The sequence below is a fragment of the Lycorma delicatula genome, chromosome 7, assembly GCF_047948215.1.
Source record: "Lycorma delicatula isolate Av1 chromosome 7, ASM4794821v1, whole genome shotgun sequence".
NCBI classification, from domain to species: Eukaryota; Metazoa; Arthropoda; class Insecta; order Hemiptera; family Fulgoridae; genus Lycorma; species Lycorma delicatula.
The window spans coordinates 14620503-14645849 of NC_134461.1; the positions used below are offsets into that span (position 1 = coordinate 14620503).

General features: G+C 29.8%; 1 protein-coding gene across 16 annotated transcripts in view; it reads left to right on the forward strand.

The window, feature by feature from the left end:
- The first annotated feature begins 20025 nt into the window (after window positions 1-20025).
- The window catches only part of LOC142328256 (uncharacterized), a 164649-nt gene continuing 159327 nt past the window's right edge, over window positions 20026-25347 (forward strand). For all 16 annotated transcript variants that reach the window (XR_012757248.1, XR_012757245.1, XR_012757246.1 and 13 more), the window contains exon 1: window positions 20026-20145. The gene's annotated coding sequence lies outside the window, so the exon portion shown is untranslated. The remainder of the gene's footprint in view (window positions 20146-25347) is intronic.

Sequence of the window (25347 nt, forward strand, 5' to 3'; positions counted from 1 at the left end):
TCATTGTGCACTCCACAGACTGCATATGAATGCATAAACCATATTGAAATTTAGCTAGTTGTCATGCATTCATGTAGAAGTGGTGTGTTTAATGTTTTAGTTATTCTAACCCAGACTTTGTTATGACTCTGATCCATAAAGAATTCCTACAGCACAAAAAGCATCAATCAGTGTTGTATTTTCCAAAAGTAATACTATATTCTGAACAGTCTCTGTGGTGAAGAAAAGGAAGTGTTAATTGTAGTGTAGAACAGCAGCTGCATTTTGGTAGACTAAGCATGTTGATATGCAATAAATTGAGTGAAATCTCTTAACTTCTCACTTTCCCTAGTGTGATTGGCAGGAAAATTTGTTATTCTTGAGAATGGATATGCTGTTCGAGACTGGGCTGTGATTTTTTATATTATGTCACCTTACTCCCACTAATTATAGTACTTAATACACATATATGTTATACAGATTGGAAACGAATAAACATTTCCTTTGTAAAATTGCATTTAGTGACAAATATACTTTCCATAATATGTAAAGAAATTATGTTTGGGTATGCAGTGATATTTCCATTAAGATGTGAAAAACTGTTTTTGGAATTAAGTAAAGGTAAATATTCTTTATGCTAGTGTTTTAAAGTCATTTGTGTAAAGTTTTAATATACATGATCTTTTCTTTTCTTGTTCAACCAACTATTGGTCAGCAAAAATTGTGGCTATTAGTGCTTGGTCATATGTGAACAATATTAACCCCACAATTGTGAATAAATATTTAACCCCACAATTACAAATAAATATAATCGACAAAATCTATTTTTCAGCAAGAAATCAATCTGTTACACTTTGTTGAGAGGATCCCTTATCTACTTTGGATGAATGTTTGCAATGTGTAGGATAAAACATAATTTTTCTATAAGTAAAGATTTAAAACATGTGGTCTTCTCTGTGTTGGAATACATTACAGAAAAAATTATTACAGACGGTTCTTATTCAGAGAATTTGGAACAAAATTGCTTACAGATGCAAACATTTACTGAACTATACAGTTCACATTGAAGTTAAAATTATATTTTTACTTAGTGCTGTATTTAAAAAAAATCATGACTTTTATTTAATAATTCTTTTGTAAAACCAATTTATAAATGCTCTGTGAGTGTAATAATGAAATTATATAGAATGATATGATGACAAAAAAACGTGAATCTGTTACCATATACGTAATTTGGTAGATAAATATTTTATGAAGATGTATTTTAGCAGCAGAATAAATATGTAAATAAATAATTTTTTGCTTTTTTTTTACCTAATTATTTATTTTTTTTAGTAGTTATTATTTATTTTTGTAGTGTTTTCAACAGAAAAAAAAACAAAAAAAATATATATATATAATTTTTATTTATTGACATAGTTAATGCAGTACTTGTTTTCTTTTCTTAATTGTACTACTAGTAACATTAAAAGAAGAAGAAATATTTGTTATTGTTGATGAAGTAGCATATATTAACAAAGCTTCGCAATAATAAATAAATTTTTAAAAAATTAGACAGAATAAGAGGTAAAAAATACCATTAATTGATCAATTATCATTCAATTTGTCTGAAACAGTCATAGTTTTAGAACAAAGCATGACAAACACATGAAGTACGTACATGTCAAAATGAAGAGACTCAAAGAATCTTACCTGTTCACTTGATTAAATATGTGCTCCTTTGGATGTTCTGCATACATCAAAACAATATTCAACCTCTTGCTGCATCAGACAGAGAACATTTGGTGTGATAGACAAAACAACTTAAGCATCCATTATTTTAAATGGTCCAAATTTGTTGTTTTAACAGAAAATATTTTTGTCTTTACATAATCCCCATAAATAAAAATCCATAGTAGTAAAATATGGAAAGCATGTTGCCAGGCTGGCTATCCATCCATCTTATTCAACCCTTGTTTAGTAAATGTTTCTTTTAGGTAATCTTGGACGAGTGTGGCAAACTGTGGGCAGCTCTTTCTAACTAACCCACTGGGTTGGTTTAGTGGTGAATGCATCTACCCAAATCAGCTGATTTTGAAGTCGAGAGTTCCAATGTTCAAATCCTAGGAAGGCAGTTACTTTTATACGGATTTGAATACTAGATCATGGATACCGGTGTTCTTTGGTGGTTGGGTTTCAATTAACCAGATGTCTCAGAAATGGTCGACCTGAGACTGTATAAGACTACAATACTTCACTTACATCCATACATATTATCCTCATTCATCCTCTGAAGGAAAAAAAAGCTCTGTCTAATTGGAGAACTGCATTTACTTTTATTTGTTACGTTTGCTGAGGTTCATACTCTCTAATTCTAACTTAACTACTACTATTTGTATGCTGATATAATCATCCTGAAACATTAAATGTAGGTTCAACACTGAAAATAAACTTAATCTAACTTATCCAGAATGTCTGTAGTGAATTTAAATCATAGCGAACATATTTTACATCAGTAATACTTTGCCACTAATATTAAACTAATTAAAATAAAATTAGATAAATAAATAAAATTAACAATCTATCTTACCTGTAGTTCTGTTAAAAATAAATAAAACAAGTAAATACTTCTGAAATAAATTTTGAAAAATGAAACACAGGCAAAAAAACTAAGTCGACACCTTCTACTTTTGGAAAACGTTTAGTATTCATTGAACATTTTTACTTATTCAAAAGTTTCAAGTGAATATCATTAATATAGATTTTTACAGTTTTTCTACAGTTTATTAGTTGGCATCACTTAAAAATGTTTATCTTTCTTTATAAGTTGAATATGACTATATGAGATACATTGATATGTAAATATCAATGTAAATTTTTCAGTCAGTTGCTTTATCACAGAGAATTTAAAAAAAAGGTTTGATCAATTATGGTCAGTTCTGTAGTTCTTTAAAATCATTAAAGTTATGATCATTTTGTTAGAAGCTGGCTAAACTTCTATCAGAATTATAGCCAAAATTTCTGACAAAGTAGTGCAGGAAATAAGGTCGAAACTAAAATAATTGTAAATAAATAATAAAGATAGTGGCAATGAAGGCAAAGGATTTCGGTAACAAAATTAGAAAACCTGCACAGTGCTGTTAAACAAATTTAGAGCCATTATTTTGTGTATGCACTAGAGTTAATAATTTTTTAGTTTAACTATCATATATATAAAATATTTTTATTTTCTTTCTTTTATCTCTTATTTATTCAGTCAGGTTTTTTATGTATTCTTTTCTAAGGCCTTACATAACTGCCATTGTATTATAATGTAATGTTGTAAGGCACCTTAAACAATGGCAGATGAAATTTTTTGTGCAAATTTTTAAATAGTATATAACATTGGTTAATAAAAGAATATTTTACATTAATAATTTTTACTAGATAAATGTCTTTAGTAGGACATAACAGTTTAGGGATTCAATTCTTAGAAAGAATGTGGATTAACATTAAAAAAATAATTTTTTCTGAAAAAAGTGAAAAATGAAAATGCTACATTTTGAATAGATTTTGAATGAAGCATAAAATTTCATAAAATATTTTTCAATTTCTAAGGTTGCTTAAGTGTTTAAATCATTTAAGTGTTTAAATGATTTTGCAGTGTTGCAATTTAATAATGATATACACAAATTTTATTTTCTTCTTACTTTTTTACTTTTCTTCTTAAAATACATGTTTAATTTTATTCTGTGGATATTATTACACTTGAGTTTTATAAGCAGTGAAAGGTAGCTGTTTTTTTTAAAGGCATTGTAAACAGTTGATTTTGGAATGCCTAACTCAACTGAACACTTAGGAAATGATTTTTTTGGACTACACAAATAACTTTTAGTTTTTCATAGTTTCAGAGGTGTCATCTGACACTGATGGTTGTCCTGATATGCTTCCATATCCTGACAGCTTCAGTAGGTTCCATGTTTCTCTATTTTTTTGTCCTATTGGTAACTGTTATTTTTTTGTAATAATTCTTCATTGAACACATGACTATTCACAAATAACATGTATAACCACTAAAACTTAGCAAACTAAACAAGTTAAACCTTTCTCTACAACATAATCATGGTGATTAATGTGACCTTCATGTGTCTATTGGTCTTGTAAATTACGTGCCGTTTACATATCGAAAACTTAGTTTCTCTTTACTTTGACATTTTCTTTATATCTCTGTCATGCTTTGCTTCAAAACTATGACTATTTGAAACCCCACCATTATTTTACAGAACATAATGTCTGTAATAGAAAAACTTATCAGAAAAGAAATCGTAGACCAATCATCATTCTAAAGAATTTTTGAGAGATATTTAGATAACCTGATTTGTGGCTAGATAAAAAAGCTACTTTGTAAAATTATTATTACATTAAAAATTAAATGAATTTTATTTTTAAACAATTTTTAATTAAAAATTGTTACTTAAAATGTTATTAGTTTTTAAGTTTTATAAAATTAAAGCATGAAATGACAATGTATTCATCTGCTGTGTCCTAAAAAAAATGTATATCAATGACAAAAATTATGTAAATTTAATATCTAATGCAAGATACCACAGGATTGTTATGTGAACTAGAACATGCTCAAGGCAGTTAAGTGATTTACAAGTGTACAAATTATGCATAGCTGATATAAAATTAATATTTTTTTATTCTATTTATTTTTAATTTATGATCTAGTATTAAATAAATAAAACATACATACATACATACTTAACAAAACAATCACTACTAAAAATAAATAATTTATTCAGGAAAGAAAGTAACAGACTAAAGAATCAGCTTTACATTGTTAATTTAAAATAAAAAGTAATAGTTAAGACAAATAGTACAGTGAAACCATTTATTAGAAAACAGAATTAGTGATCTGAAAACTGTCTATTAATAAGAGTTTTACTCTTCTAATTGTTGTAGAATGTAACAGACATTCCAGGTATTGTGGAACCACTGAGTTGTAAGTATGCAGTTTACTGCTGTACAAAAGAGTTGATTTGAAAGAGTATTATTTTATTTTATTTTCCTTACTACACATAAATGAAGTTTAATCTGGATGGAAATAATTTTCAACCTCTATCACTGGGGAAAGAATAGATTTTTAATTTTTTCAAAAATCAATTTTTGTGTAAATAACCCTAATTATTGTAGTTTGATTTCTTTTGTTTTATAAGGGATGGTGTATTTTATTATCAAGTTTAACTGGGCTAATTTAACAAGTTGATCTAAAATCAGCTTCATTAAGTGGTAATTAATTTTTCGGGACTGTACAAGGAGCTACATAATTAATGCCATAATGATATTATTCAACATGGGTCATTAATTTTTAATACTTTAAACAAATTGTCACATTTGAACATATTGTTAATGAATTCTTCTCATAATAAAATAATAAATAAATGAGAAAGTAAATCATGTTTTACGGATAAAATTCGACTTTATCACCAGGGTTCTACTTTAATCTTTATGCAAATGGTGGGAAAGTTCAACCATCAGTGCCAGCTACTTTTTTATTTTAAATAAAAAACATATTGAGGATATATATATATATAATAATATATATTGTTAAAATCATGTTGATAAAAATAAAATATATTAATTAAAATTAATTAATAAAATTATATTGGTTTATACATAATCACATGGTACTGTAGTATATATTACATCTATTAGTATGAAATCCTTATTAGTATGTATACTTATATAAGAACTTTTGTTGTTGGAGTTATTGTAGCAGATCCTGTCTGTTATGATAAGCAGACAGGATATTTATGTATTCAGGATAAATTAAGAAAATTAAACTTAAATTCCTACATATGGTTGCTAATTGATTAATTTTAAAATGGTTCAATGATATTTTGTTTTATGTTGTTGCTTGAGAAGGCTAAATAGTGAAGGATAAATTTTCAAAGTTGTGCTGGCAGTGAGTGCATCATCCATAACTAAAAATTAAATTTAGAAAAATATGAATAACAATTTCATTCTGGTTCAATCAAGAACTGACTGAGTAAATGGTATAATGTAAAATAAACCTTAATAGTTGAAAATAAAAGTGTCTGCAATTTTTTTTTTATATTTACATTCTTTTTAAATGTAAATATCAAATATACTAATTTAATTATCAGAACTTCTGTTTTTTAAATATTTTGAACAACAGATTCTTCCATAATCACAGAATGTACAGTTATTATTTGTTAAAAAGTGCTTTTATTATGATTAAAAGAACATTCAACAACAAAGAATGAAAAGAATTCCTGACTAATTTTACTTGTTCATCATTAAAATATGTTAAGTTATTTGTATTTTGATACAAGATTTTTGGACAATAATAAAATCTTCCCAAAATATCAATGCTGTAATGCAGACTGATGGAGACCATATTGACTATTGACAAGTCATACTGAGTTACCAATATGCTCATGAAAAATAGAGTCTTGTGGTATTTTACTTACATCTTTAAGCCTAGCAAATAGTTAAAGACTCCACCCTAAATTCTACATCCAAAACTTTACAGGAAATTGCTAAATACTTCATATATGGAGTTTGGAGTTTACGTGAAGTTAAAAGTAAAATAACAAAGATGTTGTTTAAAAACTATCTAATTTTTAAGCTACAATGAAACTATATTTATTAAAAATCTATGGGCTTTTTTCTCTGATTCTTTGTTTATGTACATTAAAGTGACATATTTTTTATTTTATTTATCTTCATTTTTATTTTTATTATTTTGTGTAGGAGTGTGTCAATGAGCATATTTGATACCTTTGTGAGTGATGGGTATTTTAATAAATATTTGAGTAGAGATAGTTTTCGGGTGACATGATTTTATTGTGTAATGTGTGGATCATACTTTTAAAAGATAATCTGTGTAAGGTTGGGTGGTTTGACATGAAAACAAAAGCATTTATTGTTGGCTTTCTGTATTTTTCAATTATATTTTTCTTGGTTATTTTTATGTGACAGTGAGAGATGAAGAAAACTTATTTGTTTATTGTGTTCATACTCACATTTAAAGTTTAATAATTTGTGATGGATTTTGTTTACATATATTTGTGGTAGTTCAGATTACTTTGTCTTGCCTTGGTTCAAAATTATACCGCTTATACATCTGTGCCAGTAAATTATTTTGTGAGCTCATTTTCTGTTGTTGAGTTTGTGTTACAGAAAAATTTCTTTTTAAATGGTGGAAATATGGATGGAGCTCATAGAAGAGCCATCAAGTTGTGTGTATTAAAAAACAGAAGCACAAGTCACTAAAGATGGTTGCAAGAGCAGCAGAAAATGTTTTTTATTTGGTTTGCTATTTAAAAATTGTCAAGTTTTAAGTAGTTTTCATTGCTAATTATCATAGACAAAAACATTATTGATCATTGATTATATATTGTTACTACTTATTTATTCATCATTGATTGCATGCAGATTAAAAATAAACTACAAAAGATTTTATAAAGAATGATCACAGTATAAACTGTAAGGTGTTAAATTAATGTAGAAAGATTTTAAATAAAGCTGTAATTATTTAATTGCTAAGTGTATACTCATTCATAAAAAAACTACTAATTATAAAACTTTTTTGTAAGCTTTCTGATCTTTCCTACTCAGTGTTTAGAAATGGATCACACAATGGATTTAATTCTTTTTCTCAGAAATTCCTTTTAGTATGAAGATACATACTAGGTAGACTGCTTTATTCTGTTAAGCCAGGATTACAGATAGAATTTTGTAATTTTAATTCACGATTGTTTTTAATCCAGGTTTTCAGTACAACAGATAGCAATTTCAGAAATATTCAAATAAACTATTGATTGGTCTTAGATTAAAAGATTCTGTTATTAATTAATAAAATGTGTTGTGTTTACATCCACTACTTAGAGTATCTAACATTGAAAGGGAATAAATCCATTTCAATTAAAATAATTTTTTTCTGCAAGCATAATAATTTTGTTTATTATTCAAATCAAAGATGTGAAGTAGTGGTTTCAATCCACTACAGCCAACTCCAACAAAAAAGGAATAATTATTATAGAATACAGTCCGTTCGGAAAGTTGCTGTGCAGTATGCTGTAGAATTATGTAGTGCATACTGTTCTTTCAGCATTAGGTTGGTTGCCCTGTGGGCTTGTTGGTAATTATTCAGTAATAAACCAAGACATCAGCTGCTGAATTGTGATTGAACATTTTTTTTGTTTTGTGTTGTTTCTGATCAACTATTGATCAGAATCAATAGTTGCGTGAAACATAATGGTTCTTTTTTTAGAGGAACACATTTTTTTTGTTGAACATGTCTTTCATGAAGGTGACAGGTGTACTGATTTAGTGAAGCACAAGTTTTCTGAAAAGTTTCCAAATACTCCTGTTCTTCACTGCAATGAAGTTTGAACTCTTATCGAAAAATTCTGGCCAATAGATTCTGATCGAAGTGGACATAAAGCTTTAAGAAAAGAACTGAAACTTTTCTCCTACATAGTGATGTGTGTTCAAGAACTGAAACCTACAGAGCATGCCAAAAGACTAAATTATTGTCAATGGTTTAAACATTTTGTTAACCAAATTTCTGTAGGTATTCTCGACGTTATGTATTTTACAGTTGAAGTGTGGTTTTATCTGGGAGGGTATATTAATTCACAAAATACAACTATGATTGACAATAACCCCCATGAATTACACGAACAATTTTTACACGAAGCGAAAATTGGAGTCTGGGTTGGTGTGAGTAGAACACATAGAAATAAAGTAAATACTGATAGTTATTGTGCTGTTTTAACAAACGTCATTAGTCGGTTAACAGAAGGGGAAATCAATCACGGTGGTTCCATCAAGATGGCACCACACAGATGTCGCACATACTTAACATGACTTTTTTACTAAATGTCTTTGGCAAATGAATCATTTTGAGGGGTTTGTTCCCTGCACAATCGCCCATATGATTATCCCAGATTACTTTCTATGGGAAGGGGACAGAAAAATAAGCAGTGTATCACAACGCAACAGACGATGCACGATTGATGAACTAAAAACTGCAATAACAGCATACTTGAAAACAAAGTGAAACTTGTGCAGTGTTGTGTTGATGTTGAAGGAAGTGATTTTCAACACGTTTTATTAAGTATTCCAGTTATTGTAATATCTATTTCTATAAAATAATGAAATAAAAATACAAAGTAATAGTTAAGAAAGTTTCATCATTACACTTCCATCAGTAACTTTCCGATCGCACTGTATAATTAAAAAAAAACAAATAGAAAATTAGTAATTAGAAGAAAAGTACCACTGAGTAATAAAATATGTTTAACTTAAAATAATTATAGAAAAATAATTGAAAAAAAAGTTGGATTATAGCATGAACATCTAAAAGAACTACCACACAGATTTTTATAAATACGTAAAATTTAACAGTGACATGCACTGAGATTTACAAGTGTATAATCATAGCAGCTACAGCATATAGTATGTAGACCTAAATAACAAATTTTACTATCTTGATCACATTTATTATGCGATGATACAAATACACATTTACATTGCAATGAATAAATTAACTTTTAAAAATAAACATCTATTACAAACATTTATTATTAATGCAGTTTTTAGTAATTGTCACTACTATTTAAAGCATGCACAGTGCATCAGTATGTTTTTAATATGTTACAAACTTGAAAAATAATAATGACAATTATGATTGATTTATGATATTTTTCTTCAGAAATTCATTTCTTTATTCAGCTTAAATATAATCAAATTTCTAAAAATCCTATTCAGTTCGTTCAGTACATGGTAGAGTTTAATAAAGGGCAACTTCATGGTGGTTACTCATTTAAATGCATTTATGGTGGTGAATTTTATTTTATTTTTACAATAAATAAATCATTCAAATCAGATTGCACACTTTATTTAGGTCACCTCAAGCATTTAAAGTTGATTCAGCTTTCAGGTAGTCAGTCATGTACATATGTCTGTAATCCCAACACACTATCAAAAGAATTTTTTTTGTAGAGGGTTGTGTTTGGAATTTTTTTGTGGTTGGTCGTTTTTCCTCATGATCGCAATGTTGCCCCGAGTTTCATTGCAGTGTTGAAAAGGAATACATTTACCTCGTCGTGGTAAAAATTCATAAGCTGTTTATAAGATTGCTTTCATTGTTTGTTTTTTTCTGAGTTTGTATAAGGTTGACTGTGAACAAATTTTATGTAGCTCAGTTGTGCATTAATGTGTCTTACTTGTTCTTTTGATATCTATCTGTGTGGCAATGCATCACTGTATAATTACACAGTAATTTTGAATCGATTCATCCATCTCCTTTTGGTGCTTCTCATGAGTAACAGAAACCCATATAATTTTATTACCTACTTAAACTGCTTCAATCAACGGTTTCATTACCATAAACAGTGTTTAAATGACAATGAATGTCATTAACACTGACATTAAAAATTCCATCTCTGCATGTTGTTTTATATGTGTTGACATAACAGGTACTCAACTTTATAATGGTGGCTGACAGAGAATAAAAAGGCATGGGTTAACGAGTATTGAGATGTTAGTAATAAGAGAATGAAACTATAAGATGGCAGCACCTGTCCCTTTATACAACATTTTGTTCTCTTATTATGTTACAGTGTGCATTACATTTCAGTTGTCCTTTGTATTAATCAGGTAATTCTAATTATAAATATACCTATTGTATTACACATTTTTTGTTAACATTGATATTTTATATATGTTACTTGTGTAATTGTAATTTTATATATGCTACGTATATATATTATAAAATATTTATCTTTAATATTTAAAAAAATAATTATATGTAATAAAAAATTATTCAAATCTAATTGTATGTATGCATGTACAGGAAATGGCAGAAAAATATGACAGTTTTGAAATGAGTAAAGGAAATCGGAAATATATAAAAGTAAATATATTTATTAACAAATTTTGATGTATTCATTTCCTTTTTTATTTGTTCCATCTACATACTAAAATATTTTTTTTTACGGACTTTGAAAAAAGTACAGTAATACATTCAGTCATGTCTGATTGGGGGGTGAAATTGAATTTTCTTTATGGTTTGAGGTATGAAAATATCATTCATTTAAAATGGAATTTCCTTTTATATATTATACATATATATATATATATTTATATACACACACACACACGTATAAGCTCATATATAAAATTCATGGCTTGAAAATCTTCAAATCTAATCTATCAATTTGATTGAAATTTGGATATGCTGTGGTAGTGTAACTGAAGTTGTACATGTGAAAATTTGATGAACATTGGTCGAGTCATTCTTAAGTAACGCTCAATTGTTATAAAAAATGTAAAAATGTTGTGGCTCGAAAATCTCCAAAACTATTTGATCAATTTCATTAAAATTTAGATATTCTGTAGTAGTTTATCTGAAATTCTACGTGAAAAAATTTTGTGAGGATTGGTTGAGTTGTTCTTCAGTTATCCTCAATTTATGGTTGACAATAGATAACAACCTAACTCCAATCTGAGGTTTTGTTGACTTTGTATCGTATATTTTTCATATATGCCTATATAGTGAGTTTGAAATTTTTGCTTGAATATAGTGTGTACATTATATTTAACTATTTCATCAAATTGCAGTTGTAATAATTTAATTTTCTTATTAATAAAAAAAATATTTTAATATCAAATAAAAAAGAGATTATATCTCTTTTAGTTTTCTCATTTAATTTATGTTTTGCATATTTCTTGTGCTGAAGATTATAAAAAATAAAATTATGAAAAGTTGGTCTTCTTGCATAGAACTGTACAAGAATTTTATCTTTAAATTACATTCAATAAATGACCACCAATCGGTATATATTTATGTAAATGTTACTTCAAGTTTAAAATTGTAATTGTCATTTTAAAAGGTTAAAGTTTTAAATCACTTAAACTTTAGTCACAAAAAGAGTCACAAAATAGTTTAAATTAAAATTTGTTAAAAGTTCCATCTGATTGTCACTACTAAAGCAAATTTTAGACGCTTTATTTTAGACGGTTATGTGTACCTTTTTATTATACAGGTGTTCAAAAAGTGATGCAACCTTACGGGAAAATGAGTAAGTTACAGTAGGTGTTGAAAGTAGCCTCCATTATGCGGGGTTCATGTAACCGACTATGATGTTGCATATTCTTAAACACATGTAATGTTTGTTGGGGAATTGCAGCAAGACATCGTTCAATTTTTCTCTGCAATTCAGGAATGGTGAGAGAATGAGTTTTGTAAGGAGCATCCTTAAGGTATCCTCACAAGAAAAAGTCAGGAGTGAATAAATCAGGAGACTTATCCATGAACTTATCACTTATCCGTGAACACCGATTCAAAAATGTCATAGTATTGTCCTGCTGAAACATATGTACTCTAGCTGGTCCTACAGATATAATGTTACACATTGTTCCACTATCTTTATGTAGTGCTCACTGTTCACTGTGTCTTGAGAGAGTGCCATGAAGATTCACCTATGTGACATCGCACACCAAACACCCACTTTTTGCTCGTGCAGAGGAGATTTGTGCAGCTGACGTGGATTTTCCATACACAAAATGCGTGAATTCTGTGCATTTACTTACCTATCAAGATGGAACCGTGCGACGTCAGACCAAAACCGATCATCAAGTTCTTCCTGATCTGGTGTTATAGATGATCTGAACTGCTGACAGAAAACTACATGTTTTCCAGTTTCTGCAGTGAACAATGCAAATTCTGTATGGTTGCATCTTTAAGCTCTTGTGGAATGCCATGTGGGCACTACCAACAGAAAGACCAGTCTGATTAGATAGGTGTTGCAAAACTTCTTGGTACTAACAGAAAATACAGTTTGCACATCAATAACTTTTCTGGTATTAGCACTTTCAGCTGCATCTGCCATATTCCCTGTCTCTTGGAACTCGTACGGTCACTTGATTGAGGATTTATTTGGAGCATCCTCACCGTACTTTTCTGTGAAGGCAGTCTGGGTGTAACTGGTGCATTTAGTGTATTGAGAGACAATGAATATTCTCTACTGCATTGTGTAACCTATTTTTCCTCAATTAAACCTGCAACAAAAGAAGGAAACATTCTTCTATAAGGTTGCGTCACTTTTTGAACACTAGAATTTTAATTTTATTTACCCTCCGAGAAAATATTCACAAACCTGTGGACCAAGTAACCAAATAGTGAGTTCGTAATTTCTTGAAATAATGCATTCCAGAGACATTTTCCTTGCTATGTTTGTCGGTGCTCTTGTTTGTACATTGTATTCATCTATTTGATATTAAATAACAAAATTAATTTCATGATAAGCTAATTCTGATATGAAGAAGTTATTAGAATTTTTGCATAACAAATTGAAGTTATTAAGACTACTTGTCTGTTCTCTTATAAAATACGGGCTTATCATTCCATAATTAGCTGCAGCACAATAAATTATTACAAATTCACAATAATATGTCCTGTCATGAAATTTACGGGAACTGATAACAGCCCAATAATGAAAATTTTGCTTTTTCTCACACCTGGAAAGATAAAACTTGGCTTTATCTAAGATAGCAATGATTGTTTCATCAGAGAATGTTCAGAATTGAATCGGCAAACTGGTTTTCATATTTCTGATCGTGTACGTTTAGTTCTTGCATTATTACAGATTTATTTTAGAAAATATGAAGAACTAAGTGATGAACCAGTGATATGTTGAATTACAGATTGATGTGGCTCCATTGTTTGACTATTTTTTTATTTTAATTCACCACAAAAGCTCGAAGCTTATGCTTGGGATAATAGAATGAAAATTTTGTAGAATATGAAAAATGCCAATAATGACTGGGATTTGGACCAAGGACTTTCCAAACGAAAGGCTGAGATGCTATCATTCTACAATAGAAGTTGTTAATCAACTCTTGCAACATTTTAAAACTTATGAGAAGTATATGAATTATTGTACATTCTTTTTTTAAAGGTGATTCTATTTCTCTAAAATTAACTCAGTCCGTAATTACATTGTGACTAGATATCTTAGTATGTCTACCAAAATTGCTTCCAAGTGATATAACTACCAAATTTGACTGTAGAATCCCATTATAACTATAATGGCATACAGTGAGGTGTATTAAGGTATTGCTTTAGCTCATCCTATTAAAAAAAAAGTTGATAATTCAGTTGTAGGACTTTGCCGCCACACGCAGCTACAGCCTCGTTCCAGAAAAGTCCTACAACTGTGTTGTTTCTGATGCACGGCTTATATACACAACTTAATATAAAATATTTATCATTTTATTTAAATGTAATATTTTTTTGTTTAATTCAATGATTCTAACTATAGCGCACACGCATACCGTATTTAATTTGTGGAGATGTGGTGGTACTAGCGGCGACGGTTGAAACTAACTAATGTAATTTCACAACTTACACAGAACAAATTTTACTTGTACGGTCGACAGACTGGTGAAGCTGCGAGGCTTAACACACCAGGTACCAAGTCAACTGGGTGATCAAGTTCAAGTCCTAGGCAGACCGAATTATTTTTTTACACTTTAAATATTATTAATTTATTTAATTCTACCGCTCACCTGTGACATCACAACATAGCAAATGACTAAAACAGCATTGTTTGGGGTGGGGTGTGACTGAAAAAACCTTTTTTGCAAGTATCGTTATTCTTTAATTGTTGCACAAAAATGTGCCTAACAAAAATATGACTTTAATTAGGTGAAATCTCAAGATAATGAGGGTGACCTTGCTCTGCCTCACCCTGAAAATTGATCTTTCAATCTGAAAATTTAATGCATAGAAGTAATCTGACCAAGTTTGGGCCAGTGTTGGAGATTTAGAGGCTAACACCAAACATACACACGTCCATATGAACATCCGGAAAATTTAGATCCGGTTTTTTGGGTTCCTTAGGTGTCAAAACGTCAAGATCCAGTGAAAACCGCATATGCCCAAATTGGACCAATTACAATACTTTCCCCTCTAGAGCTGTAGCACTATCTAGATGGGAAAGTAAAAAGGAGATGTATAGTCTGTTCCAAAATTGCTCTGTTTTTCTGAAATCCTTGTACTTGTTTATTATTTATAACCTGTAAACTTGAATATGAATTTGTTCTCACCAATTTAGTTATTAATTATTATATAAAGTCTAGCCCTTAATATCAACATAATTGTAACCATAATTCATTCTCGTAGATGAAAATTTGTAAGACCAACATCCTTAAGCAAAATTATGTTTGAGATTAGGTAGACATATTTTAATACAACTTCTATTTGTTTTAAATTTAAAAAAAATAAATTTGGTTTTACTATTCTCAAAGCTTTTGAACTTATGTTCTAATTTTCATTCGCTCTCCTCATTTTTATTCACTTCCACAATATCTGTTCACTTAATTTTCTCTATGCAATTTTTTGTGTTCTAATATAAAACTTTTATGACAATAAATGAACAAAAATATGAATTAAATAAAATAAATAAATGTTTAAGAGTAACCTATAACCTTAAATACTATAAAATCAGTTCAAAAAAATTTTTTTTTCCAAAAATATCTCCTAGATAGTGCTGAAAACCATACGTACTTCTTTCTTTCTCTGTTTAGCCTCCAGAACCATTGTGAGGTATTATTTCAAAGGATGTTATGTATGAATGTAAATGAAGCGTAATCTTATACAGTCTCAGGTCAACTATTGCTGAGATGTGTGGTTAATTGAAACCAACTACCAAAGAACACTATCCACTACCTAGTATTCAAATCTGTATAAAAGTAACTGCCTTTACTAGAATTAAAACCCTACTAAAAAGTTCTAAATGAACCACTGAACAAATAAGTAGCATAGAAATAGATATTTAACCATCGTCTTATATTACCAATTTTAATAGAGATATAAGATCTCTAATTTATAATTGTATTGCGATTGTATGAACAAAGTTATTTGTTGGCATATAAATCTGAATTGTTAACTTATCTTGTTTCTGATTACGGTCAGATAATCGGGTGACAGCATTTTCATACAAATTTTGAAATAATATTTATTTAACCGATCAATTTAAATTAATTAAAAATAATATCTTAATAATTCATATATTGCCTATATGATATGACTGGTGCTACCAAATATAGTATTAGCTGATGTTATGAATGATTCCTTGAGTTAGAAAGATTTATTTTTAGAATACAATTGAAAATTATATCCAAAAAATGTCTTTTTCTTCATGTAGTTTGCTATTATACGGAGGCTGTTCAAAAAGTAAATATAATAATGCTCTACAGAAAAAAATATTTATTCAGTCCAAATTTACATGCTCTTTTTCAAAGTAACTCCCCTCAGTTATAATACGCTTTTCCTACCGTTCCTGTCACTTTTTAAATACGAACCCCAGACCAACTTTCTCGGGCTCGTTGCAGCGCGCCTGCACAGCTTTGATGACCTCATGATTGGTCATGAATTTCCGTCCCCAGAGCGGAAACTTGACTTCAGGGAACAGCCAGAAGTCGCAAGGGGCCAAATCTGGTCTGTAAGGTGGGTGGGGTACAGTTGCAATGCCGCGAGCGTTGAAGAAATCGACTACAATGTGAGCCGTGCATTGTCATTATGGAATAAAATTTCGTTAGTGTTCTTGTGCAGCCGTTTTTTCTTAAAATTACGCAACATCAGGATCAAAACAATTTGTAATAAAATGTCGTGTCCGTCTGGCCTTGAGGGACAGCATTTTGGTACAAAAAAACTCCAAAATCGAAGAAATTTATCATCATAACCTTACCGGCGCTGCGACTCCTCTTTGCTTTATTCAGAGGTGACTGCGCCCTTTTCCATTGGAAAATTTGTTGTTTCAGTTCCGGATCGTAGTTATACATTCAAGATTCATTTTTTTGTTTGCTTCCCCACCAAACCATCTGTTATTACTTCAGAGGAGGAATGAGAATGATATATATGAGTGTAAGTGAAGTGTAGTCTTGTACAGTCTCAGGCCGTCCATTTCTGAGATGTGTGGTTAATTGAAACCCAACCATCAAAGAACAGCGATATCTACGATTTATTATTCAAATCCGTACAAAAATAACTGCCTTTATTAGGATTTGAACGCTGGAACTCTCGACTTCCAAATCAGCTGATTTGGGAAGAAGCGTTCACCACTAGACCAAGCCGGTGAGTTGTAGAAGGTCACCTGGTTAAAACATCTTCACCGTAGTTAATAATTCATACGCGTCTTTTCGGTTCTTCCCGAGTTTCACTAAAATTTTACGTTACAACGTTGTTCTAACTTTTTATCTATGCTGGACATGGTAGGCGAGTATCTAACACACGTTAGGAGAATCGTCACATAGGTCCACACATGGCACCGATCGACTTGAAACTGATCGTTATACATGGCTAAAAGAATGGGATACATGATGTATGTAGTATTACCAACCTTTGCAACACATTTTCCCTCAAGGTCACTATTATCATTACTTTTTAAACAGCCCTTGTATTTATAAATTACTTCATATGATGTACGAGTAGTAGATATGTTTTTATGAAATACAAGTTTTTTTTTTTTACATTTCAAATGAAGTTTATTAAATCAAATACACTGAAGTTATAGTAGGTGGTCAAGGTTGGAAGAGGTTATACAAAAGCAATATTAGTAGGTTGTGTAAATACACTGATGATAATGTCTGCCGAGGCATTTAAATCAGTGGCATCTTGACAGAGGCCAAACTGATGACTGTGTTATGCTATCAAGTTTAGAGGATCTAAAAGACGACCTTTAGTTAAGTCCATCAGGGCTAGGAATGGAGAGGGTAGTTTGGCGACCAGGATCGTCACAAGTCGATCTTCCCCTACAGAGTTTTGGATGCCAACTTTTTTTTTTGTGGTGAATGTTCAATAGTATATAATGCTTCTGGTTTAACCAGTTTAATAATGCCTTATTTGGTACGTATGGTTAGTGCTATTTTACATGTATTCTAGCAGATCTGATAAGCTGTTCTATCTTTCTTGCCGTTTTTAGAGTTATAGTAGGTTTTCCTGTTGATGTTAACCGTTCTTCAGTATATGTATTTAAATTTCTACCCTTTTAATTTTTCCATAATTTGTTTTCATCTCTCTGGCATTATATTTTCTATCTTTAACTTTAGTCTTTCCAAAAGAGATTTATAATCCAACTTTACCAGCTATTTCCTGTAATATTAATATCTATATTTTTTTTGTCTCTGACTTCTAATAGAATTGCCATGTTATCTGCATAAACCAGATGATTTACTTCTAACAGAAATTTTTTTATTGTTATAATAAAAACATGCCCTGTTTAGTGCAAGCAGTTGCATAATTTAAAAGGGCAATGGATCACACTTATATTTCCAGAGATAGTAAATTCCCAAGATCCCTTTTTAAATTTTAATGGAGTTTTGTTTTTGAAGTTGATTTTTTTTCATTTGGTTTGGTCAAAAACTGCTACTTATTTTTAAAAAGCCATTCGCAAAAAATTCAAAGGAAAGAAACTTGCCAAAAATATATATCAGGAAAAACTTATGATCAGGAAAAAAATGTAAAGAGACTGCTATCCAGAAATATGTATTATTTTTACCCATTAATTTTCTTGAAATTTTACATGAAAATAACACTGTGCTTTAATAACAGGATAATTAACTGTGAAGTCTACAAAACATGAAAAGTACTTAAAAATATAATAATGTAATTTTCAGTTTAAAAAATCTTTCACGTAAGTTGTGTGAAACCAGTGTACCTTTCTCTTGCAACAAAAGAATTATAAAAGTCAATTCATTTTGTTAAAAATAAGTCTTGAAAAAAGTATTTGAATTTTCAGGCGGCTTTTCCTTGCAGTGATCGATCTTTTTTTTTTGTTAATGGAATTGAAGTTTACTTAATTTTGGCCAGAAGCTCTTAATAAACCATCGGGTTTATGAAAGAATCAATGGTTGTGATGTGCTGCTGATATTAGCATATGGAGTCTCTTTGTACTGTTGATTGTTTTACCATTATGCACTTTGCGTATGTATAATGTTCTCTTTGTCTAGAAGTTATACATTTTCTAAACTAAAATTTTAGAAAGACAAATGTTTATTCAATATAACTACTATGATTCAGAATAAATGATTAATTGTTCCTTGATAATATCGGTTTTGACTGTCTGTTATCTAGACAAGAAATTTGTTAGGAATCGTGTAAAGGAAGTTCTATTTTTTTCATTTTCATCAAATATCTACCATCCAAATATTATTCTTTTTTCTTTGTAAATATGCTTTTATCAATTTTCACTACAAAACTGCTGCCGCCAAATTTTTTGCTATAGTTATTAATATAATAGAGAATTCAGGTTTTTTTTTTTAAAAAGAAGTCTAGCATTATTTAAAAACGTCTAATAAAACCAACAGAAAGTAGCTTGTTATTCAACCCATTTAATTTATGTCATCATTTCAGCCAAAAGAAGTATCTTATCAGTCGATAAAATATTTGGCTTGGCCGGCCTCTGGCGGGAATGTTAGCATCTTGGCTTTCATTCGAGGTCCCGGGTTCGAATCCCGGTCGCGCATGGCATTTCCACACGTTACAAAAATTGTCACTCATCTTATCCTCTGAAGCAATACCTAACGGTGGTCCCAGAGGTAAAAAAAAAGATAGTAAAGAAGTAAGTTTGAAACTAGTAAAATGAAAATAAAAACCATGTGACAATCTACTCATGTATATACAAAAAAATATTAAGTAAGACCTTTTATTAAGGTCTTACAAAAAATATATATTCAATATTTTATATTTTTTCTGCTTTGAGTTTCGCGGACCAGATTAATTAAAAACGTTTCCAACCAGTCAAATCGCAACTAAGTGTAGGTGTAATTTATTGATTATAAATTAACCCTACAATCGGTAACTTGATTAAATTATTTTCTCATAAGAAAATAAAAACTTGAAAGACAGAGGAGCTTAAAACTATGAATGAACTAACAGCAACCGATAACTTTTCATAGTGTAACCTTTTTAATTAAAAAAAATCGATATTTGGCTATCGATTCTTTTTTTGAACTATCGAAGATAAATTATCGTTATGTAGTGGTGGACTCGGGAATAGTTAAAAACGCACCTAATGGATGAGGTACAGAAGCTAGAACATCTTTCTTTAGTTTCAAAAATATGCACGGAACTGGAGAATCATTTAGGATTAAATGATAAAGATCTCGGTATGTAATTTGCTAGATATATTATTAAAAGTAATTGTTTTAAATATGTTTATTTTAGAGTAATTTATACTACAGTACTAACTAATTTTTGATTGTTTACATTTATACTATATAAAAGATTATTTATTTATTTTCTTATCTGATTTTTGATAGTATTTATTATTCTCCTCTTTTAACTTTATTCTATGCAGTTTTATATATTATGTGGTTTATCAAACGTATTGCATTTTGTCAGTACTTCAGTTAACTAAAGTTTTATTAGCAGTTCGTTTTGTTGTACGACCTATCTTTATTAAGGTTTTTTAGTCTTTCAGATTTAGTTGTATTTTATTTTCACACCCCATTGTAAACCAGGTTTGCGTTATACATAATTAAAATTTTATTGGTAACCAAAATAACATTTTGTTCAATTTGTGAATTTTAAGATTAACCAGTTCGTTTTATTGATACGGTTGTTTTCTGAACTTATTTTTTCTATTCTATTTCATGGTTATAAAAATTTTACAGCAAAAACAACTTTGAATGAGTCTTGAGTTGATTAAAGCCTGTGTGTGATTGCTTCTAAAAGTAGCATATTCATAAATAAATGTAATTTTCATAAAGAATTTTTGATATATTTTATTTACTTAAAAAGGTAAATTTTATGATTTCTTTAAAAAAAACAAACTGGTCCTCTTGTCTCTTACAGACTAATGTCAGATGATCAGAAATCTACATGTTAAATTGCAATACCATGGTGGTAATCTTTTTTCCAATTTGCATAGGCTGTTATTTGCACCTCATTTGCAATTTGAAACGATATTCTATGTTGGTTATGGTTACAAAAATTGTGAGCAACTTTGTGTTGTTATACTTTAGAATTTTATTAGAGTTAAGAGATTCTTTAGTACTGCTTGGCAGAGCAAGGAAAGCTTATGGCAACTTATGCAAAATTATTAACCTAAAAATTAACTCCTACGAATTCCAAAAATTGAATAATTTATTTTTATTTGTTAAAAGACAGAAAAAATAGTGATTGGTATTGTAACTTACTAAATACTAAAATTAAGTTAATTAATTTTCTCACTATGTTATTTCATTTCAGTTGAATATATAATTTGCCCTTAGCTTACACCCTTATAACATTTCAATGAATTCAGTAATTCGATTACAGTCATAAATGCTTGAAAAACTAATGTTCATTGTTTAAAAAGTGGTGAATTTTGATAATGTACAGTTTTTTTATTCAGGAGTTTACAGGTTGAGCTAGAAAATGTTAAGCGTATGACTAAATATGGATAAAAATATTACATTGTGCTTCTTAGATAGAAATATCGTTTCTCTGAGATAGAATTCTCATTATTGATAATATTATTTGTGTATTCCATGAAGAGAAATTTGTGGGTGATTTATTAGATGAGCAAATTGATTATTTTTTATGACAAAATCAAACCGTATTGTTTTGTTTTGAATCGCCTTAATAAAAACGCTAAGCACTTCATTGTTATTAAATATTTACTATGCTTACATATATTCTCATCAGAAGTATAACAACACCTATTTGGACTTAAGATACAAAATGGCTGTCAGAATATTTTTTGGTGACGATAAATATGCCGACCAATAATAATTAGAAAATTAAACTTGTTAATTTTTTCATGGGTTTATATTTATAGGAGAAAAGCCTTATTATATTTCTATTGGAATTTTTAGTTAATTACCAAATTATTTTAAAAAAACCAATGTATTTGAAACACAATTAATCAATTTCCTTTTTGCAGAAACAATATTACTCATAGTGGGTTTTAATTCGACTGACATAAGACTCCTAATCTTTTTGTATGATATGAGAAGTAAGAAGTAATTTACAAAAAACTTAAAATCTCTTGCCTACTTACGTATTAACGCCACCGCAGCTACAGCTGCTGTTTAGGTTATGTTGACTTTGTACGTATATGTTGACTTCGTGTACTGACAAATCGTACGTATATCAAAATAACCTAACTAAATATAACCTATGCTCGCTTTGCTCGCTAACCTCTTATAATTAACATTAAATATGCATAATATATACAACTTATTAATAATATAACCTTAATGTTATAGCACTGAAATCCGATTGACCTACTTTATTTTTAAAGCTGAAGCTGCGGTGGCGTTAATATGTAAAAGGTTAGCAAGCAAAGCAAGCGTAGGTTATATTTAGTTAGGTCATTTTTATATACGTACGATTTGTCAGTACACAAAGTCAACATAACCTAAACAGCAGCTATAGCTGCGGTGGCGTTAATATGTAAGTACCCTCTTGCTACCTTTTAAAAAAATTGTTTTAAAAGTTTTTTAGCATGAATTACACATATATTATTTTTCATTTCAATTATGCCCTATAATAAAACTGGTTATAATATTGTATAGTTAAATAATCATAAGGAAATGTTTGCCCTCGTGATTAAAAATCTACTGGTGAAGCAAACGTATTTGAGCTAAGTAAGCGGGTAGTTCAGCTGTGCAACTTCCAATGATTCTACTTCCCGTCCGAGGCTTGGAGAAAAAAAAAGCTGAATTAGTGATGGAGCTGCCTGTGGGGTAAAAGCAGGTCTTTTAATCCTATTCCCAATTAGTCGATGACCAGTAACTAAATCTAGTTTAACTCAGAACCTCTAAATGAATTTGACCTGAAATCCAACAATTGGAAAGTACAGTTATCATAATTGACGGTTGTTTTTTCTGCTTAAAATGTAATTTGATCTATGATGCGTTTGAATTCATCCCTCACATCATGGCAAATTTAGACATTAATCCACATTTGTATGACTCTTTGGTGAAAATTAATCAATTATTCAACTTTCTAAATACTAAAAAGAAACATTTATTCCTAAAAATTAACAAAATTTATCTCTGACAAAGGAGACAGAACTGTATTTATGTAATACTTCCTTTGGATTGTGAAATTCTGTATTATTTTTTAAAGTAAATTATCCATCCTTTTAAAATGTTTTAAAACAATCTATAAAAGATTGTATAATTAATTATTCATTTATATAATTAATTTAAATAAATATATAATGTCATTTAAAGTTATTCTTATTTTAACATTATTATTGAAAAGTTGCTGTCTGATATTATGAATCACAATTTTGTTAAAAAAATCCATTTCCTAAAGATAACTTCCTGTAGAGACTATCACTCATGAATACATATTCTTATATTCTTAAATGCAAATTTTCTTTATCTCGCATCAACATCTTAGTGGAGATCGCATCATGAATCCTAGCTTTCAGTTCATTAGTGCTGTGAGAATGACGGTAGAATAATTCGGCATTTAAAAATCTCAGTAAAGAAAAATTACATACAAAATATCTATTGGTTTCACCAAAACATATCACCTTTTTAGAATGTTTCTAAAAGATCTTTTAAAGCAGTAATGGATATTCTCACATTATGGGTAAGACCCATCCTGCTGTGAAACCTTATGGTGTCATTCATTGAATAATTTTTCAGTTTATTGTTGAGAAACGTCTGATTTATGTTGTTGCATTATTCTGAAATCATAGTTACCAGATGGCGGTTGTTATTGTCTAAAATATATTGCCCTATAATTCCATTTGATGTGATTACAGTGTTCACTGTATTATCTATTTTTTTCTTTGAAATAAATGGTTTTGTTTAAAACTTGTTTGTTTTGATAAAATTAATAAATATTTTTTAAAGTCTTTTCTTAATTTGTTGATGTGATACTAGTTTCTACCCAAAACTTCTAGAAATTTGTATGAATGAGTGGCTAGTACATCCTGACTACCCCTCCCCCCACAACTACTGGATAGAGGAAGCCTCTCCACTATCATAGCCCTATACCAGAGGTCATCTTTTAGATCCTCTAAACTTGGTAACAAAAAATAGTCATGTTTGGCCTCTGTCAGGTTGTCACCGATGCAAATGCCTCAGCAGACATTTCCATCAGTGTATTTACTCAACCTATTTTTGCCTTCGTATGATCTCTTACAACCACAACCTCGGTGGTCAGAACACCACTGATAGCAGTGTAATATGTCCTTCACAAGTCTGTATGTTTAGTGGCTTTTATCTAAGTGTTTGTTGTTGACAGGCAGTTTTCCATTGTCCATTGTTTAGTTGTGATTTTTCAGTGACCGATCAGGAGAGAACAATATATCTGTATCAAGTTCTATTTTAAAGTTGATAAAAACAGTCGTAAATATTTATAAAATATTAACTCAAGCATTTGTTAACCGTGATTTAGGCCAGGTATAAATGTATAACTGGATAAAATATTTATTTTAAAAACGGTCAAACATTTAATGTTGATTATAAACAAACATTCAGGATAACTGGTATTACACCGGAAAATGTAATTTCTATTCAGAATGTGATTATGAAAGATCATAGATTATTGAAAACATCTGTAATGTAGTGCGGGATTATCATATGGGATGTGTTAGTAAATTTTTTCACAAGAATTCAACATTAGGACGCTGAGTAATGAGAAACAGCAACGTATAAATGTCTGTAGTGAACTGAAAGAATGTTAAACTGACTTAGATTCTTACCAAGATCATTACAGGTGACAAAAGTTGGGTTTACAGATACGATACTGAAATTAAGCAGCAATCGTCCCATTGGAAGAACCCAGTTTCATTTGCGCCAAAGAAATCTCATTAAGTGAAATTACAATATGAAACCCTTATTCATCTGTTTCTTTGATACTGATGGAATTATCCCCAAGTTTGTACCTCCTGGTCAGATGGTTAATAGAAAATTCTCTGAAGGAAACGTCCAGAAAAGCGGTAAAGGATGGGCCGAGTCCTTCATCCAATAATGCAAGGCTGCATATTAATTTCATTGTGCCGCAATATTTGGTGAAAAAAACTTAGCGGTTGTTCCTCATTCACTGTGTTTGCCTGACAGTTCTGTATGACTGCTTTTTCTTCTCCAGATTATAAATCAAGCTAAAGGCGCCAAGATTTGCCAGTAGACGAAATTCAAGGGTAATTGCAGGTGGTGCTGATTACAATTACCAAAAAAGAGTTTCAGGATGCATTATGTTTATAGCAGAGCTCTAGAATTTGTATCTGAGTTTCCAAGGGGACTATTTTGAAAGTTATGGCATTTTTAAATCTTATATACATTTTAAAGCTCTTTGTTCCATTGTTACAATTTTCTGGTTATGCTGTTATTTTAGGCAATAATGAAACATTTTTATGTTAG